Source organism: Pleurodeles waltl, chromosome 3_1 (genome assembly GCF_031143425.1).
Source record: "Pleurodeles waltl isolate 20211129_DDA chromosome 3_1, aPleWal1.hap1.20221129, whole genome shotgun sequence".
Lineage (NCBI taxonomy): Eukaryota > Metazoa > Chordata > Amphibia > Caudata > Salamandridae > Pleurodeles > Pleurodeles waltl.
Window position 1 is genome coordinate 1,399,913,514 of NC_090440.1, and position 21,253 is coordinate 1,399,934,766.

Here is a 21,253-nt window from a genome sequence, read left to right on the forward strand (position 1 = left end):
ATCAGTAACTTGGTACTTCTGTCCAAGGAGGTGTTGTGCAGGTGACACCAGGTTTACAGTCACCAAGGTGATACTGGCACCTGTGTCCCTGTAGGCCTGGCTCTCAACACCATTTATTAAGATTGACTGTCTGTACTTATCCATGTTAAGGGGACAAGCAGCCAAGGTGGCAAGGCCAATGCCACCAGGTGTGACAGAAACTGTCTTGGGACTGTTTACCCCAGTTTCTATTCTGGTCCCAAAAATGAACCCAACCACACCTCTAGTTTGACTATTGCCAGTAGTCCCACCACTATTACCAGTACTGCCAGGGGCACAAGAGTCTGATGTCTTAGTGGTGGTAGGTTCAGGGGCTTTACCTAAGCAGGACTTTTCCCCTGTCCAATGGCCTTTATTTCTACACACATAGCACCAAGGCTTTTTCTGATTGTGTGAGGAGTTTGAAGAAGATGAAGAAGTTTCATCTCCACCCCCAGAGGAGTGTTTTGGACCTGAAGAAGGATCTTTGTTTTTACTTTTATCCCCATGCTTGTCCTGAGATTCTCACCATCTTTCTTCTTGCCATCCTTGTCACCCACTGTATGAGCTTTTCTGCTCACCCTTGTTCTGCCCCATTTGTCTGCCTTTTTTTCCCAGTTCTTGGGGAGAGGTCAGATCTGAGTCAACAAGATACTGATATAACAAGTCAGACATAAAATTATTCAAGATATGCTCTCTCAGAATCAAGTTATATAGGCTTTCATTATCAATCACCTTACTGCCATTTAACCAACTTTCTAGGGCCTTCACAGAACAGTCTACAAAGTCTGTCCAGTCCTGTGATGACTCCTTTCTGGTCTCTCTGAACTTAAGTCTGTACTGTTCAGTGGTTAAGCCCAGACCATCCAAGAGTGAATTCTTAAGAATTTGGTAATTATCTGCATCATCCACTCTTGCCAGAGAAGGATAACCAAAAGATAGCAGCCCACTGTACATGAGGGACCCTCTGAACTTTACAGGCCCTCTCAAGTGCAGCAAACCACTTGTTGATGTTGTCACCATCCTTGTAAGGAGGGACAGCTTTGTGCAGATTCCTAGAATCAAATGAGGGTTCCTTAAAATCTTTATTCCTAAAATTGCTGCTGCCACCATGGGGAACTAAGCCCAAACCCTGTCTCTCTTTCTCCACAGCCAGGGATTCCCTGTCTAAGGCCAACTGCTGCTGCATTAGCTCCAGTCTGGCCTCCTCTAACCTCAGCTTTCTGAGTTCCCTATCTAGGGACTGGTCCTCAGGGTTAGAATTATGTGAAGCCTCTGAAACAGAGGTAACATGAGAGTGTGCAGAGGCAAACCTATGTCTAACAGGGGCCACTCTAGTGACCTGGCCTCTAGGGTTGAAGGGAGCCCTGCTTGTGTGTGAACCCTTCCAACTACCTGTCATACTAGGGGGCTTGTTGACAGATAGGTCTGTGGAAGGACCTTCCCCCTGATTGACATCATGCTCCTCTGAGCCCTCCTGGTTAGAGTTATCTTCTACCTCTTCCCCTGTCTGATCTGGACCAGTGCAGAGTCCCTGGTCATCTTGGAGGAGAGGATTAAAGAGGAACTCCTTATTGGGGTTCTTCCCAATCCCTAAACTTCTTTCAATACAGAGACCCCTCAAAGTTTAGATTCTCATATGTTGTTTTCACAACTCTAGGGGTAGCATCTACAGAAGACATATTGAAAAAAAAAAGTTTTGGGAAAGTGAGTAAAAAGTTAGTAAAATAACAGAGCTAACTTTTTAGAGAAAAGAAGAAAACTTTTCAGAACTTTGAAAAACTTTTGCAAAGTTAAACAGAACTTTTAAGAAAATTAGAAAATTGTCTCTAGGTATTTATTATATATGCTCTAAGTATTGGAGCAATATTTTCTTGTGAAAAGCACAGGTAACAAAGTGGTAAAGCAAATGCAAGTACTTGTCCCACCGCTGCACCACCAATGTAGGAGGCTAGCCTGGTTTGTAGTGGGTACCTTGGGTACTTACACCTCACACCAGGTCCAGTCATCCCTTGTTAGTGAATGTAGTAGTGTTCTAGCAGCTTAGACTGATAGAGGTAGCTATAGCAGAGCAGCTCAGGCTGAACTAGGAGACATGCAAAGCTCATGCAATACCACTTATAGTTACACAGTACTTATACATAAGTAAAGACAATACTCAGTGTTACCAAAAATAAAGGTATTTATTTGGGTGACACAGTACCAACAATATCTTAGAGACATTACTCCTTCTGGAGGTAAGTATTATACACAATATATACACTAGACACCAAAATTAGACAAGTAAATAGTCATAGAAGAATGCAAACAGTAGGAAATCCCATAGAATGCAATGGGAAAAAATAGGTCTAGGGGCAACACAAACCATATACTAAAAAAGTGGAATGCGAATCACAAATTCCCCCCTAGACAAGTGTAGTGTGTGCAGAATCGCTGAGAGATTAGGAATATAGCAAAGGTAAGTAAATTACCCCACCCCAGAGCCCAGAAAAGCAGGAGTAAAGTACTGCAAGTTTCCTTAGGACACACTACACCTCATTTTTGGAATTTTGCAGCAGCCAACCAAGTCTGTAAAGAACAACTGCTGGATTATTGGACCTGTAGACCTGCAAAGGAAAGGGACCAAGTCCAGAAGTCGAAAGAAGTTCCAGGAAGGACAGCAGCCCCTGCCAACCCAGAAGAGGGTGCAAAAGAAGAGCTTCTGGTTAGTAGAAGACTGCAGAAATGCACCCTAGGAAGATGCCGGAAAGTTCCTGCATGATGCTAAAGTTGTCCCACAGTGTGAAGATTCTTGCAGATGAGATTTCATGTTGGAAGGTGCCAACAAGCCTTGGCTACCACAAAAGTTTGTTTTTCATCAAAATGGAGCTGGATGGACCCAGGAGGGACCTGAGGGCCTTAACCGTATGTGAGAAGGAAGCGGGGGCTCTCAGCACTTTAGAGAGCCATCAGTATGCCAGCCAGCACCCTCAGAAGCTGCAGGATGCAGGTTCAAAGGAAGTGCAAAACATGGTTGATGCAGCACAACAAAAGAAGGTCCCACACTGCCGGATAACAACTCAGCAAGTTGAGCGTCACAGGGTGGAGTGCTGGGGACCTAGGCCAGGCTGTGCATGAAGGAATTTTGTAAAGAGTGCACAGAGGCCTCAGGAGGCGAAGAAGACATAACACACAGGGTTACCATTATTCTCAGGGAAGGCAATGTCTTACCTCCTCCAAATTGCGTCAGCAGGACCTCAGGACAGTCTATGTCAATGATGTCCACCCTCTGTGTCCTTAGGAGCAGGCTCATCATTGTGAGAGGAGTCCCAGGGTACCAGTTGTTGCCTTGGAGGGTGCCTTCTTGGAGCAGGGTAGTGACTTTGTCGCCCCACGGGAGATTTCTTCGGTCTTTCTGGTGCAGGATGAAGACAGGGAGTCCCCAGAGCATGCACACCATGCAAACTGTTGCAGTTGCTGACTTGGAGCTGAGGTTGCTGAAGAAAACTGTCTCTTGTAGACCCTTTGTTGCAGTTACAGTGTTTCTTGGAGCAGGCTGCGGTCGATCCGAGGTCAGAAGAGTCTGAAGTTGTTGCAGAGGATTCCTGAAGGAAACTTGCCAGCAGAATCTGAAGAGAACCCACAGGAGAGACCCTAAATAGCCCTGAGAGGGTGGTTGGCTACCTTATCAGGTATGGACCTATCAGTTTGGGTCTCTGACGTCACCTGCTGGTACTGGCCACTCAGAGCCCTCCAGAGTGCCCCCACACCTTGCAAAGCAAGATGGCTGCAATCTGGGACACACTGGAGGAACTCTTGGCACCACCCCTGGGGTGGTGAGGGACAGGAGAGTGGCCACTCCCCTTTCCTTTGTCCAGTTTCCCACCAAAGCAGGAGAGAAGGGGTCCCTGAACCGGTGTAGACTGGCTTATGCAAGGAGGGACCCATCTGTGCCCTTAAAAGCATTTCCAGAGGCTGGGGGAGGCTACCACTCCACAGCCTGTAACACCTATTTCCAAAGGGAAAGGGTGTAGCACCCTGCTCTCAGAGGAAATGCTTTGTTCTGCCTTCCTGGGACTGAGCTGCTCAGACCCCAGGAGGGCAGAACCCTGTCTGTGAGGTGGCAGCAGCTGTTGCTGCAGTGCAAGCCTCAGAGAGCTGGTTTGGCAGTACTGGTGGACCATAGTGGAGCCCCCAGGATGCATGGAATTGGCTCCCCAATACCAGATGTGGAATGGGGGGACAATACCATGATCTTAGACATGTTACATGGCCATATGCGGAGTTACCATTGTGAAGCTACATATAGGTATTGACCTCTATGTAGTGCACACGTGTAATGGCGTCCCCTGCATTCACAAAGTCCCGGGAAATGGCTCTGAACCAGGTGGGGGCACCTTTGCAGTGCAAGGGGGCCCTCACCCTTGGTAACTTTGCACCTAACCTTCAGCAAGTGAAGGTTAGACATATAGGTGACTATTTAAGTGCAGTGAAAATGGCTGTGAAATAATGTGTGCGTTATTTCACGCAGGCTGCAATGGCAGGCCTGTGCAAGAGAGAGCAAAAGCACTGAGGTTCTGATTAGCAAAGCCTCAGTGACACAGTCAAGCACTATACACACACACACATTAGGCCATAAACTATGAGCACTGAGGTCCTGACCATCAGGATCCCAATGAGACAGGCAAAATGATACCGACCTATAGGTAAAAATGGGGGTGACATGCCAAGAAAGATAGTACTTTCCTACAGTCCCTGAAGCACATTGGGTGGCGGGTCTGTGGAAGCACTTTGAAGTAGAGGGGAGGGACACTGTGACATCCTTAGGGGATCCTCAGGGACTTACCTACTCTATCATGAAAGATGCCCTACTAACAAGATATGGTCTCACCCTGAGCAGTACAGGGATAGGTTTAGCTTCTAGAAAAAGAAGGAGTCCCAAACCTGGTTGGAATGTCTTGACTCTTTTTGCAGGTCACTTGATGGATGGGTAAAGGGCAACAAAATGTCTACTTTTGAGGGGCTGTACAAATTGATTGCTTGGGAGCATTTGTCCAGTCTTTGTTTTCCAGAGCTACACCAGCATCTGATTAACACTGAGCTGAGTGACCCCAGAAAGCTTGCACAGGAAACAGACCTGTGGAGAGCACAAGGGTCCAGAAGAGGTATGGGGGAGACCATGTCGAATGTGGGCAGGGTCCCCATCAGAAGGTTAAACAGAGGGATTTCTCAAAAGGGCCCCAACCTTGTTCCCATGGTAAGGATTCCTAGCCCCCAGTAAAAAAGAAACCATGTGTCTCTACATGGAAACCTGCAGGGAACGGTCCCCGCAAGTGCTTTGCATCTGAACAGGTAGGTCACTTGAGGGGGGATCCCAAATGCCCTAAGGGGACACCGGCACCCACTGTTGCTCAGTCACTGGTTTTGGCCAGTGTAGCTCTTGGGGAGGAGCTGGTTCCAGGTGGGTGGGAACCAGCTGAGATGACCATTGTCTCACTAGGGGACAGTGAGATGGTCCAGAGGACCCTCGTGCCTGAGTACACTAGGAAATACAGGCATTGGGTGACCATCAATGGACAAAGGGTGGAGGCTCTGAGAGAAACAGGAGCCAGTGCGACTACTGTGAGAGGTCACCTGGTGTCTGAAGAGCAGATAGATCCCCATCTACCTCACCAAGTAGTTGCAGTAGACAACTCGGAGCACCTGTGCAGAGTGGCGCAGGGTCCCTTTGAATGAGGGGGTCTCAGGTTCTTTGAGGGTGGTTGTGAGTCCAAAAATGCCTGTAGATTGTCTGCTTGGCAATGACCTGGAGGATTCCCCTTGGAAGGAGGTAGAACACAGGTCTCACTTGGAGATGTTGGGTTTGCCTGGGTGGGTGTGTCCACCTGGTCAATGGCAACCCATCAGGGTGATTAGGAGACCCTGGAGCCAGAAAGAGTGGCCCAGGTGTCTACCAGAAGAAGGAAGGGCAAGGGATGTGGAAAACCAGCCCCAGAAGTTCCCACAGTCCGGGAGGAGGCTGAACCTGAGGGTGATTCTCCAAGGCCTACAGGAGAACAGGTGGCTGATCTGGAGGAGGTCCCTGAGCTGACTCAGTGGCAGCAGGTAGGGGGACCCACCAGGGAAATATTCTGTGCGGCACAGAAGACATGCTCTACTCTGGAGGGTTTGCTGCAGCAGGCTGCAGACCAGGCATCTGTCAAGGAGTCTGGGTCATATCTGATTTATTGGGAGGATGACCTCCTCTATAGTGATCTTAAAGTTGATGAGCCTGGGTTAGCCCATGTAATGGTGGTACCCCAGTGCTTCAGAGCCTTCCTACTGGGTCTGACTCATGATGTGCTTTTGGCTGTACATTTGGGGAAGGACAAGTCCTTTGAGAGGCTTGTCACCCACTTTTACTGGCCGAAAATGCACAGGCATTCTGTTGCATATTGTAGGTCTTGCCAAACTTGACAGGCAAGTGGCAAGAGTGGGGGAAATGTAAAGCTCCTCTCCAACCTTTTCCTGTTGTCAGCACCCTATGCCACCCGGTACCCGGAAGCAATACCTCTGAAATCAACCTCAGCCCGGTGGTGGGAAGGGCATTGAGGGGATTTTACCCACATGGGGTCCCCCAAAGAGGTGGCATCTGATAGGGGTACAAACTTCATATCTACTTATTTGAAGTCTCTGTGGAAGGAGTGTGGGGTGACATATAAGTTCACCACTCCTTACCGCCCCCAAGAAAATGGTCTGGTTGAGAGATTCAACCGCACCTTGAAAAGCATGATTATGGGCCTGTCAGAGCCCTTGAGGCATAAGTGGGACATTCTCTTGCCACGCCTTCTGGTTGCTGACAAGGAGTGACTGGGTTTTAGCACTTTCAATTGTTGTATGGACATCCTGGCAGAGGACCTCTGAGCCTGGTTTGGGAAGGCTTGGAGAAGGCCTCCAGTAAGCCCTCCAGGATGTATTTTATCTACATGCAGGCATTTAGGAACCAGACAGCTCGCTTCAGGAAGCTCGCTCAGGAGAACATGGGAGCAAGCCAGGAAGACACGAAACACTGGTATGACCAGAATGCCACTCTGGTTGAGTTTCAGCTTGGCCAGAAAGTGTGGGTGATGGCCCCAGTGGAGCCTAGGGTGCTCCAGGATACGTGGACTGGGCCATTTGAGGTAGTGGAGCGCAAGAGCGACGTCATCTATCTGGTGAACTTGCAAACTCCCAGGAACCCCTTGAGGGTTCTACATGTGAACCGCCTCAAACCTTACTTTAAGAGGTCTGAGTGGACAATGCTCCTAGCAACAAATGATGGGGTGGAGGAAGAGAGTGACCTTCTTCCTGACCTCCTCTCTGCTGAGGAGAAAGATGAGACTGTGGAGGGCATGAACCTCTCCCCCTACCTGATTCCAGAGCACTAAAAGGGGCTGTCTTCAGGTGTTGGGAGAGTTTGCCTCATTATTTTCCTTGATCCCAGGGGACACTCATTTGTGTAAGTAGGAGGCTGGCCTGGTGTGTGGTGGGTACCTTTGGTACTTACACCTTATACCAGGTCCAGGTGTCCCTTATCAGTGTCTAGAAGCCAGGCTCTCTAGAGGTAGCTAAGGATAAGCAGCCAAGGCTTATCTAGGAAACATGCAAAGCTCATGCAATATCACTGTAGTCACACTTAGTACTTACACACATGAAAGAAAACTCTCAGTGTTACAAAAATAAAGGTACTTTATTTCAGTGACACAAATACCAAAAATACCATAGAGACTGTAGTCCCTTAGGAGGTAAGTAATACACAAATTATATACACTAGTATGCAGAAACATGCATAAAAACAGTTAGAAAACAGTGAACATCTCAATAGTTAGAAATGGGTCTAGGGGGAGCACAAACCATATACACAAACAATGGAATGCAAAAGTTGCCCCCCCCCACCTTGGCAAGTGTAGTATGTAGAGGAGAGCTGGGAGTACTAGGGAAGCCCAAAGATAAGTACCACAACCCACCCCAGCGACCAGGAAAGCAGAAGTAAATCACAGTAAGTTTCCCAGAACACACACACAGAAGTAAAGAAGAATATTGCAAAACCCAGAACAGACTGCAAGACACCAACAGTGGATTCCTGGACAAGAAGACCTCTGGAAAAAGCGGACCAAGTCCAAGAAGCACAGAAGAGTCCAAGAAGTGTAGGAGCCCCTGCCCATCAGTAAGAAGGTGCAAGAAGTGAACCAACGGTGAAGAAGAAGAGTCAGTACTGCACCCAAGAAGACAAAGTTGGGTTCTTGGAGGATGCAGGTGGTCTCCCATACCAGATGGAGGATTGCAGTCGTGTTTGCATCGTCAGAGTCCGCCAACAAGCCTTGGCACATGCAAAGCTCATGGTTAACAGAAAATGGCACTGCAGGGGACCAGGAGGGACCAGGGGGACTCTACCCAGGAAGGGGAGTCAGAGGGTCCTTCAGTAACACAAATAGCCCACAGAAGACCATGCAGTGCACAAAGAAGTCCCACAGGATGGGGACACGAAAGTTGCAGAAGAGGCCAATGCAGCACAATGAAAAAGGCTGCCATGCCACCGGAGAACCACTCTGGAAGCTGTGAGTCGCAGGATGGGGTGCTGGGGGCTGGAGCTTCAAGATGCATGAAGATCTTGGAGGAAGGATGGCAACAAGCCTTGGCAACTGCAAAGGACGTGCTCGGGGTACTGTCTTGTGTGGGGAGGAAAGGTCTTACCTCCACCAAAGTTGGACAGTGGGAAGAGAAGACCGTCAGGACTACTTCAGTTTACCACCCATGATGCAGGATCCACGCAGCTTAGTAGGAGAGGGGCTTCACACAGTAGGTCGTCGTTACAGTTTGTGCCTGCAGAAGCAGGGGAGTGACACCTTCACCCAAAGGGAGATTCCTTCTTCCTTCTGATGCAGGCTGAAGATAGGCTGTTCCCCAGAGGATACATGACTGGGGAAATTTTGTAGTTACTGGAAGGACCCGGAGAGACAATGTTGCAGGAGGCGCCTTGCTTCTTTGGTGCAGCTTGTCTGGCCCTGAAGAGTCCAGATGCAGTTTCTTTGATCAGAAGTCAAAGTGGAGGATGCAGAGGATTCCTGCTGGAGTCTTTCAATCTGAATCTGAGGAATTACCAAAGAGAGAGACCCTAAATAGCCCTGAAAGTAGGGTTGGTCATCTAGCTGGGTGACTACATATCAGGAGAGGGCTCTGATGTTAACTGCTGGCACTGGCCACTCAGATGCTCCCAGAGTTCCCTGCGAACATTGAATCCAAGATGGAAAAACCCGGGGACCCTCTGGAGGAGCTCTGAGCACCACCCCTGGGGTGGTGATGGACAGGGGAGTGGTGACTCCCCTTTCCTTTGTCCATTTTCACACCAAAGCAGGGACTGGTGATCCCTGAACTGGTGTCAACTGGTTTATGCAAGGAGGGCACCAAATGTGCCCTTCAAAGCATTGCCAGTGGCTTGGGGAGGCTACCCTCCCCAGTCTGGAGCACCTATTTCCAAAGGGAGAGGGTGTAACACACCTCTATCAGAGGAAATCCTTTGTTCTGGCTTCCTGGGCTTGAGATTCTCAAGCAACAGGAGGGGAGGAACCTGTCTGGGAGGTGGCAACAGCTTGGGCTGCCTGGAAACCCTCAAATGGCTGTAATGGCAATACTTTGGGGTCCTCTAAGGAGCCCCCAGAGTGCATAGAATCATACAACCAATGCTTGCAAAAGCCTTGGGATATGATTCCAACATGTGTGATACCAAAAATGGCTATGTTCAGAGTTACCATTATGTAGCTGGACATAGGTAGTGACCTAATTCCAATACACACGTACAATGGCATCCCCGCACTCACAAAGTCTGGGAAAATAGGCCTGGAGTTCGTGGGGGCACATCTGCCAGTGCAGAGGGGCTCTCACACACAGATACATTGCACTCTTCCCTCTTGGCTGGAAGGCGTGCCGTAGGGGTGACTTATAAGTAACCTGGTGTAGTGAAAAATGGAAGTAAAAGGGTACTTGCACCTTTTCACGCAGGCTGCACTGGCAGTCCTGCAGAAGCCTTTGCGTGGGCTCTCTATGGGTTGCAAAATATATGCTGCAGCCCATAGGGATCCACTGGAATCCCAATGCCCTGGGAACCTAAGTACCCTATACTAGGGACTTATAATGGTGCACCAGTGTGCCAATTGTGGCTAAAATACAGAGTTCTGGGAGAGAGAGCATTACGACTGGGGTCCTGGTTAGGGGGGTCCCAATAAACACAGTCAAGCACACTGACACCAGGCAGAAAAAGGGGGTAACATGTCAAGAAAGAGGGTATTTTCCTACAGTGTACACATGATGTGGACCCTGGGGACAGTAAAACATAACGTTTACAGAGTGACTGACAAGGTCAGGGCTAACATCAAGTATGAGGTGTTGAAGATGTTAGCATTAGAGGTTATAAAAAAGCTGCTACTCCTGGTGCTACTCCAGAACTCAGGTTCTATGTGGATTACCTGTGTGGATTACCGTGGACTCAATGTGGTCACTAAGACTGATGTGCACCCCATTCCCCAAGCTGATGAGCTCATTGATCTGTTAGTGGCTGCCAAATATATAAGTACGTTTGATCTGATCTCTGGATATTGGCAGATTGCTCTGACTGAGGGGGCTAAGGAGAGGTCCACATTTACCAGTTTAGGGTGATACCCTTTACGATGAAGAATGCCCCTGCCACCTTTTAGAGACTGGTTGCCCAGGTGTTGGCTGGACTGGATGATTTCAGTGCAGCCTACCTGGATGACATTGCTGTGTTCAGCTCCACTTGGGAGGAACACTTGCATCACCTCTGCAAAGTGTTAGAGGCCCTTCACAAGGCAGGCCTCACTATTAAGGCAAGTAAGTGTCAAATACAGCAGGGTTGTGTGGTGTTCTTGGAACACCAGGTGGGGAGTGGCCAGGCGGCACCCCTACAGCCAAAGATTGACACCATTCTGGCTTAGGAGCCTCCCAAGACCAGGCTGAGGTGAGAACCTTTTTAGGTCTCACAGGATACTACAGGAGGTTTGTCAAGGGGTATGGCACTATTGTTGCTCCCTTGACTGAGTTAACTTCCAAAAAGCAGCCCAGAAAGGTGAACTGGACTGAGCCTTGCCAGACAGCTTTTGATGCCCTGAAGGCAGCCATGTGCACAGCACCTGTGCCAAAGGCACCTGACCTCTCCAAAAAATGTGTCGTGCAGACTGATGCTTCAGAGCATGGTGTGGGAGCAATGTTGTCACAGCTGAAAAAAGAGGGCCTAGACCAGCCTGTAGCCTTCATTAGGCGGACATTACTCCACCAGGAATGTAGGTGGAGTGCAATTGAGCGGGAAGCATTTGCTGTAGTCTGGGTGCTAAAGAAGCCAAGACCCTACTTGTTTGGGACTCACTTCCAGGTTCAGTCAGAGCACAGGCCCCTCAGATGGTTAATGCAGATGAGGGGTGAGAACCCATGAGAACCTAAAACTGTTGAGGTAGTCCATCTCCCTACAGGGAATGGACTTTGCGGTGGAACACCGGCCTGGAACATAACACGCCAATGCTGATGGTCTGTCCAGATTCTTCCACCCTAATAATGAGAACTCCCATGAGGTTGGGTAGTTCTCCCCACTCTCAGCTGAGTAAACATGTGTTAGACCTTACATCCTTGGCATTGCCTCCCCTGTCTTTTTTGCCTCTGCTTCCCCTGTTTTGACTGTGTGCTGGACCCTGTTTTTGCTGGTTTTGGTACTCTGGGCACTTTACCACTGCTGTCCAGTGTTAAAGTGCAAGTGCTCCTGAATTAATTGTATGTCTAATTGGCTTTTCCATGATTGGCATATTTGATTTACTAGTAAGTACCTAGTAGTGCGGTTTTCCAACACTGTGCGGACAGATTTCTCATGCATGATCGCTAGGCGTCAAAGTCATTGTGAACTGCGCAGCTCCGAGGTGCCCTGTCTGGAAATCAACGCATGAATCTCTTGCGAGGGAGAAAAATGATGCATCGCTGACCCGACCGGAAAAGAAAACATCGCATTGCCTCACCTGCGAGTAAGGAATCAACGCATTGCAGAGTTTTCCTAAGTACGCTTGCCCGGGCGGCATTAATTTTGGCGCACACCAGGTACTTTGTGCAAAGTCAACATTTCTATTGTTTTTTTATGACTCGTATTCTTTTGAAAATTCATAACTGGACTTGAGTATGATGGATTTTTGTCATTTTGGTCTTGTTTGATTTAGATAAATATTGCCTATTCTTCTACACTGGTGTGGTGTCCATTTTGTAGTGTCTTCATTGTATTACTGTGTGTGTTGATACAAATACTTTACACATTGCTTCTGGGTTAAGCCTTTCTGCTCGTTTCAAGCTACCAAGGTGGTGAGTGGGGGATAACCAGGCGTGTTTCTCCTTTGCCCTGACTAGAGTGAGGGTCCTTACTTGGAGAGAGGGTAACCTGACTGACAACCAAAGACCCCATTTCTAACAGGCCTTGTTTCTAAACCCGTCCTCCAGTGCCATGTAGGTCTCCCCTAATTGCAGGTCCCTGAGGGGTATTCAAAGGTTTCCCTCCTCCAGAAACACTGCCTATTCTGTTCATACCCCGCAGACCCTCTCCTGCCCCCCAACCTCCTTTGCTCTTGGGATCCGCTCTGTGAACTTGTAAGGGGCCCCAAACATCCCTGGGCTTTGGCAGTGCCCCCATCACGAATATGGGGTGGGGAGCCCCCAAGCACAGCCATGGTTTTAATGCTCAAAATGCCTCTCACCAGTTGGCCCGGCACAGATGGTGCGCTGCCCGACATGAGTAAGTTCAGGCACCTGGTTTCATTAAGCAGTCGGAGCACCTGGCGAACTTTTTCTTCTGACATTCTGGCCATTTTTTATAGGTTTGGAGAATGACAAACACACCTCAAATATTTGTTACCACAGCTAAAAGCATCCAAAATCTTATTGTTTACTACGATTAAGGGATACCATTAGGTGCACCTACCATAAAATGGTGGGCGGCAGACCTAAAATGGCCTCCTACATAGCCTTGGGCTACATCCTTTAACTGATATAGCCCACAGAAACCCAGTCCTCTAGACTGCACCTTGTTCCACCAATGACTCAGAGGGACAGACGTCCCTCCGGTCTGCTGTCCCCCAAGCCCCTATTGTGACCCTGCTCCTTCATTTCTCCAAACCAAGCACCATCAACATACAATTGCTTGATTATGGATGACGTAAGACTCCTACACATTGTAGCCTTCATTGTCCTAGGTAATATTTCCTATACATTGACTTATACTCATATGATTCATTGCTGCTATATGAGTATGTGATGTAAAGTGCTTTGATACCTTTTATCTAGGTGAGTAGTGCCACAAAACAAGTTAAATAAATGTGAGAGAAGGGCTAAGGACAGAAGAGGGACATTGTTGGAGGGTGAGCTACGGAATCCATGGAGAAGGAGCTCTCAAAGGGGTATCAACAGAAATTGTCCCCCTAGGTGCCTCCAGCGGTAAAGTTAGCCCTAATGAGAGGCATATGCGTATGGGAGAGAAATCCCTTGGGCTGCAGATAGTAGAAATCCAGAGATATCAAACACAGAAGAGGGCCCTTCTGACCCAGCACCTCCGTCCTGTGTCCAGCTACAAGAGGACTCCTTGCCAGATCCTTTCCCCTTCTCCCGGCACCAAATGAATTTAATATTATTAGAAAAGCTGCTCTATTGCCCTTACCTTCTTTCCATCTCTTGGTTCTAAGAGCATGCTCTTTACCCAGCTCTCCTTGCCTTCTTCCGGCAACAATGAATTTAATATTAATAGAAAAGCAACCTTCTGAGCCTTATCCTTTTTAAGTCGAGTTTGCAGCGTGTCAGTTCTCTCCCAATTTTTAGAGTTAGGGTAACTTTGCAGCCTATGCTCCCGCTGCAAGGTGTCTCTATATAGTCAACACATCTTCAGAACTTCCTAATCATTATTTAGAATTCCTTCCACACCTTTTCTCTTTTGTCCTAAACGTTACTTCTGGAACATTCTGTTGCTAGAGGGAGACACTGGAAGGTCCTACTTTTTTGTGGCATGTTTTGCACATTCTTTTTTCCCAGTATGAACACTAAGGGCCTGATTCACAAAGGTAAACATACACTTTGTGTAAGATTACAATTGTTTGCTATGCACTAAGGTATTTTGCTAGTAGTCTTTTTACGACTATGGAACCTTCCCACATAAAAATATAAGAGTGTTGTATTTTTGTGTGTCCAGACTCTGCAGTCATAAAGATACTGCCAGTAAAACATATTTGTTAATAGCAAAAAACTGAAACTTACACAAAAGTGTAAGTTTACCTTTGTGAATCAGACCCAGATTGTTTTTATCACCATAATTGCTTGAAAACGCCTCACGAATGTCTGGTATTTTCGCCAATCAGATTGACCCAGTTGTGCCAAGTCCATCTTGGTGAGCGGGATACAAAAAGTATCATGTTCTGCAAACCTCTAATTACTTACCGTAATCTTCATAATTCCAATTCTTCCTTCCTTGTCCCATTCTGAACTAATGGAGTGAAGTGCCCTATTCACTCCTCGTTAACATCTAGAAAGCTACTTCTTCCTTTTCCATGAAAGGGAAGAAGGACAAGGAGCATATGGCCCCTCCTCTTCCCAGGAACTATCTGTGTAACACAAAGCACCACAACACCGGCTGATGAAAGAACAGGGAGGGAGTGTCGGACGCACAGAATGGTGCAAGTAAGGAAGAATAGGAGTAATGAAGATTACCTGTAAGTAATCAGAGCATTATCTCCTCATCGTCCTTCCTTGTCCCATTCCGAATAATGGAGAAATGCACAAGAAAGACAAGTTTCAGCACCCACACGAAAGAACCAGAAGGACCCCAATCAGTGCAGTGCAAAGTTTAATGAGGCACAAACAGAGACCCTGGTTCACAGCACAGCACAAGCCAATGACATGAACAGTCCATACCCATGGAGCTGTCTTATGAGGAGGAAGCAGCGGCGACCAGGAGCTCAGAGCCAAAGAACAATTCAGAACCCTAAGCAACATGCAACCTGTAATGGGTAATGAAGGTGGAAGGACCAGTTGGCAGCCTTACAAATATCTCAGAGGGAAACCCAGACTATTCAGCCCAGGAAGCAGCCATACTTCATGTGGAATGGGTCTTAACCCCACCCAGAACATCCCAGCTCAGGGCCTGGTAAGCCGAAAAGATAACAGACTTAGGGGGTCACTATGAACATGGCAATGTTTACCTCTGTGTTCATGCTGGCGGTCATTTCACTGACCACCAGCCCCCTCGAGACCCCGCTGGCCGAATAAACAACATTCTGCTGGGCCTGTGGGATGAATCAGTGTTTCCCAGCAGAATGCAGGGCCGAGACATTGCCGGCGGCTCCACATGTAAATCGGGCAGTGACCTGCGTGAGGGAGCACTGCACCGGGTCCCCTGCACTGCCCATGACAAGTGCATGGGCAGAGCAGGGGACCCCAGGGGAGCCCCGGAGCAGCCCTTCCGCCAGCCTTTGTTCGGCGGGGTAACCCGCCAGGGAAAGGCTGGAGGAAAAGGGGTCATTATCCCAAGGGCAGCGCTGCCCTGTTCGATAATGATTTCCGCGTTCGTCAGGCTGCCTGGCAGCGGTAGCCTGGCGGTGGTGGAAGGTCGCCTGTGGCAGTCCCCACAGCCATCATTATTTGGCAGCTGAGACCGCCATTCCGGTGGCGGACATTACTGCTGCCACCATCATGGCGGACATTACTGCGGCCGCCAGCATGGCGCCAATGTTCATAATGAGGGCCTTAATCCAACGGGACAAGGTGGAAGAAGAAGGCGTCTGCTCTTCCACACAGGCCCAAAGCTAACAAAAAGGTGGTCAGAGAAACAAAGCTTTGAAGACCTAGCCAAATAGATCTTCAATGCACAGACAACGTCTAAAAGAGACAAGGAAGGGTCAGAGACCAAGGCCGCCAGAGGCAGGACAGGGAGAACAATTTCCTGTTCACAAAGAAAGGAAGAATTCACCTTAGGGAGGAACTTAGGACCCAAAGTAAGGACGACCCATTCCCCAAAACTGCATGGGTAAGGGCGGCGTCATACCAAGTTATTAAGTTCACCCAAACACCTGGCAGTGGTAATGGCAACCAGAAAAAACACTTCAAAGTCAGGAAATTAAGAGACACAGACTCCTGGGGCTCATACAGTGGGGACTTAAAATGGGAAAGCCCCACATGAAGGTCCCAGGGGAGGAAAGGGTTCCGAAGGGGAGGACGAAGAAGGTTGAAACCCCGGAACAACTCAGAGGCCACCTCAGAAAAAGAAGATAAATCATCCAATGGAGCGCGAAAAGTTTTAAAAGAGCACCACTGGAGTTTCAGAGTAGCCACGGAGAGACCCTTATCACAACCCTCCTCAAGAAACTGAAAAACTGCAGAGTAGCAGCAGAGATAGAAGACAAAGATCGGGCCCTGCACCAAGCATCAAAGGAACCCCAATGATGGGCATAAGCCTTCTTAGTGGATCCCCATGGAGAAAACTGGAGGGAATGGGAAACCTGCAAAGAAAGGCCCTGTTTCAGGAGGCCCGCGCTCTCAACCTTCAGACTATGAGACGCAAATGTGTCAGAGTCCGCAAAGGAAGAAGAGAGATGGGCAGAGGGGAAGGCATCAGAGGAAGGCACCACGCTGGATCTACCACCATGAGACAAAGAAGAGGAAACCAAGGATTCCGAGGCCAAAAAGGTAGGACAACAACCACCACCTCCACTTCCCAGAGCAGGCGAGACCAGAACTGCTGGATCAGGGAAATCCGGGGAAAGGCACAAAGAAGACCCCAAGGCCAAGGACTGGTCAGGGCTTCGGTGCCCAGTGCACCCCGAGTGAGGAACTGGGTGAATAAGAGGGGAAGTTTGGCAATCAAGTGGGTAGCAAAGAGATTCACCTTTGGAACACCTCACCTACTGCAAATCTGGGAAAACACCAAAGGAGCCAGAAGAAACTCCAGGGAGGACAGGAACACCTGACTCAGGAGATCCAACTGACGATTCAGCACCCCGTGAATGTGGATGACCTGCAACCCGAGGAGATGGAACTCTGCCCAAATGCAGTGGGCAAGGAGATTGAGGGAGAAGGACCAAGAGCTGAACTGGCGATTGATGTATGACATCACTACTCGGTTGTCCACTTTGACTACCACCAAGGGATTCCAAAGAGGGGAAGCAAAGACCGGGAGGGCATTAAGGAAGCCTTGAAGCTCCCTCCCATTGGAAGCCATTGAAGCCTCCTTCATGGACCAGAGGTCCTGAGCAGGGAGGTCCCCAAAGACCGCCCCAGAGCCAAGGCTGCTGGCATCGGTAGTGAGGGCCAAAGGAGTCAGAGACAGAAGAGGAAAACCACGACCAGAGAAGGAGGATGCAACCACCAGAGGAGTTCTTGGTGAATTTTAGCAGAAACAGGAATAAGAGCCTCATAGTTGCCGCTGACCGGAGTCCAGTGAAGCAGGATATCGTGCACCACCGGGCCACAGTGGAGGGGCGCCCATGGCACAACATCCAAAGTTGTCACCTGAAAGAAAGAAGAAAACAAAGTAGTACCATAGAATCCAAAAACAGGAACAAGCAAGACAGTGGCAAGGAAGGAGGAGAAAGACAGGAAAACAAGCCCCATCTTACCATCAGACCCTGAAGATGTAGCCATTCCCTTGCAGAAGCGTTTTGAAACTGCAGGAGGCGCCGAAGAGACTGACCGAGGCGAGCACACCTGGAGGCCGGAAGGGACATCATCTCCCGCTCTGCATCGAAAAAGGCACCAATACTCCAGTTGCAGGGAGGCAGTCGGGTGGGACTTGGAGGGATGGATCAGGAAACCGAAACTCTCCAAAAGGGACACTGTGGAGGCCGAGTCTGCCAGAAATCTGTCCAGAGAGAGTGCATGGATCAGAAGATACGGGTGGAGCAAGACACCCCTGGAATGAAGGAGACCCACCACTGGGGCCAGAACCTTGCTGAAAATCCTGGGAGAGGAATTGAGCCTAATGGAAAGTACCATGAACTGCCAATGTTGGGAGCCCACTGCAGACCTCAGGAACTTCTGAGAGGCAGGAGCCACTAGAACATGGAGCTAGGCATCCTGAAGATCGATCTTTCTCAGGAAATCCCCTGGAGAGAACAATGGAACTCCAGCATTCAAGTAGTAGTAAGGACAGAGGACCCTGCTGGTTCAACCATGCATGTACCTCTTCCCTTAAAGATTTAATGAAGATAACCAACACTGTCCCACGATATCAATATGCTATTAAAGCTGCAAGAAGGACATATAAGGCCACTCTTGCTACTAGGAAGAATGAATTGAGGGAGATTGCCTACGATGAACTTATCGAAGCAAGCAATAAGAAAGATACAAAGGCTTTTTGGCAAGTGGTCAACTCTGCACCTTTGAATGATAAGGATAAAACTATAATAGACACTGTTATTCCAGCTCAAGCTTAGATGGACCATTTTTCAAAACTTTTTATAACAGCGAATAATGCCTCTCAGGAAGAAATGAATTGTCCCATGGCAGTGAGAAATGCCTTGGTAGGTGCAGCCTTTTGTAATACAATAGAAGTAGCTGATGTAATACAGGCTATTCAAGACTGCCCTTCTGATAAAGCTCCTGGCCCGGATAGAATCCCAGCTGAACTATATAAAACGCTGCCAGAATTCTGGGGACCATTGCTTACTAATGTTTTGAGATCTGCTATGACAGGTCCCTTAGTAGACACCAGGAGATAAGCGATTATTGTGCCTATTTTTAGGAAGGGGGATAGGGCTGACCAAATATGCTATCATCCAATCTCCCTGTTAGATAGTTTGGTCAAGATATTAGGCTGAGTGATTTTAAATAAATTGGAAAAATGGGCTATGTAGACGAATTGTCTGCCAAAGGTACACTATGGGTTCCGTCCAGGGCTGGGTACAGTTGAACAAACACTTAATTTGACCTTGATAGATCAAAAATACACGAAGGCAAAAAAAGGCTGTGTACACTTAGCCTTCATGGATCTGTCCTGTGCCTTTGATACAGTTGACAGATCAAAATTGTGGACTGTTATGTTAAACATGGGGGTGTTTAAAGATATAGTTGTCCTACTTAGGAGGCTCCATGCCTGTACTTTGGCACAAGCTCGTTATACTCAGGAGGGGGATTTAACAGAAAAATGTGCTTCTTTAAAGGGGTAAGACAGGGATGTGTGTTGGCCCCCTTTCTCTTCCTTCTCTATATAAATGGGTTGGAAAACGTTTTAAGTGCTATGGGGAAGGACTTGCTACTCATTAATAGCTACCCAATTCCAGTTCTGCTTTATGCAGAGGATGCTGTACTTATTTCAAGGAGAGCAAATGGTCTTCAATTTTTATTAAATGCTTTTAATATGTTTATGGGAAACCTTGGTCTTAAAATTTACAGAACAAAGTCATTTGTGATGAAGAGCGGCCCAAAATTATCAAAAAGTAAAAGATTTGTCCTGGAAGGTATAGAAATACTTAAGGTTCCCAATTTGACTTATTTGGGGAGCCCAATTGATTTTAATTGGAAATTTGTAGTTAGGGTTTGTGTCTTGCAATTTCAAAGAGCCATAGCAAATGCTCTTCTATGGCAACATTTGGAGCAGGAGTATGGGGTCACACTGATTGTTCAAGTCTCCAGGTAGCTGAAAATACATTTTTAAGAAGGTTATTAGCAGTCCCACAATCCACCCGACAGTGTTTTGTTATGAAGAAGTAGGCTTGAGGGGCCTATCCGATTATATAAAACTCCAACTTGTATTGCCATGGCTAAAAATGTGGTCAAACCCTGAAGCCCACCTGTGCAGATCAGTGATCAAGGATTGTTTGTCACTGTCACAGTAGATGGACATATCCTGAATTAGATATGTTCATTCCACACTTCTCCATTTTGGGGCAGGGGAGTATTTTCTTGCCCCTGATTCTTTAGCAGGATGGAATATTAAAAGGATCAAAGAGATAGATTGGCATTCCATTTATGATCCAAAATTAACTACTGATATTGTTAGAGAGCAGGAGAGGTTGCCGTTAAGGCAATTACATCCTATGTTATATTTGGATATTATTAGCTCTGAGCGGCATAGGTTTTTACTTACTAGGTTACGTCTAACTACTATAAACTACCTAGTAGCATTCCCCACCCGAAGCATTTGGTTTAAGAAACTTCCGCCATGCTGTTGTGATGGTTAATCAGTCCAAAGCACTTTGCACTTTGTCCTCTTCTGTACCTTATATATTGCACCTAGAAGAAGGTTTTTACGCCCAATATTTTTGTCCATGGGCATGAGGTGTGGTTACCTTGCTTTTTTTTATTTATACAACTTGGGAAATGAAGGGATAATACAGGCTGTGTTAAATTTTATATAGGCTGATTTTCGTATCCAAAATTCTTATTAACTTTGTTATTTATTGTATGTATGAGAGTCATGTATGTATATATTTGATGTCTTTTATGGTTTTTTATCTGAACCGAATAAAGTATTTCATGATGATGACCAATGGACTCACCTGACACAAAGTGGACATTCGAAAATGCATGGTCAGGATGATTCAGTTCAGAAACTGTAGGTCAATGATCAGATGAAAATCTCCTATTTCCTTCCTGACCATCAAGACACGGGAATACCAACTGCCCCCCCCCCCCCCCCCCTCACCAGAGGAGGAACTGCTAGAAGGGCACCTCTCAGGACCAGGGAAGCAAACACCCTCGGCCAGAGCCAATCTTTTCACTGAGTCCCGAGGCCAAGCCATCTGCAGGAAGTGAGGATCCAGAAACTCTGAAGAAACGTCCAGAAAAACCCTGGGATACCACTTGAAGAGCCCAGGCGTCCGAGATGGAGCAGCCCACACAGGAAAAAACTGAGCCAGGCGCCCCCGATGGGAGAAATGGAGAGGGCAGCCCAGTCAGGAAGGATGTTTCGGACCCCCTTATCACCAGACTGACGAGAGGCATCCCCTGAAGGAGGACCCCTATGCTGGAACCGGGAGCGGACAGGCTGGGAATCGGGTTGGCGTTTCTGAAACTGACCCCCGTCTCCTACCACCATCCCAGACTTTAGGCTTCTGATGGAAAAGTTTAACATGCCACTGACTTTTAAAGGACTTCCTGAGGACCTCCTCCAGTTCATCCCCAAAGAGTTTAGAACCAAAGTGCATGCGCAACAAACAATTCTTCTGGGACGAATCAACTCTCCAGCCCCTGAAAATGGAGATGACGCCGACCAAAAACA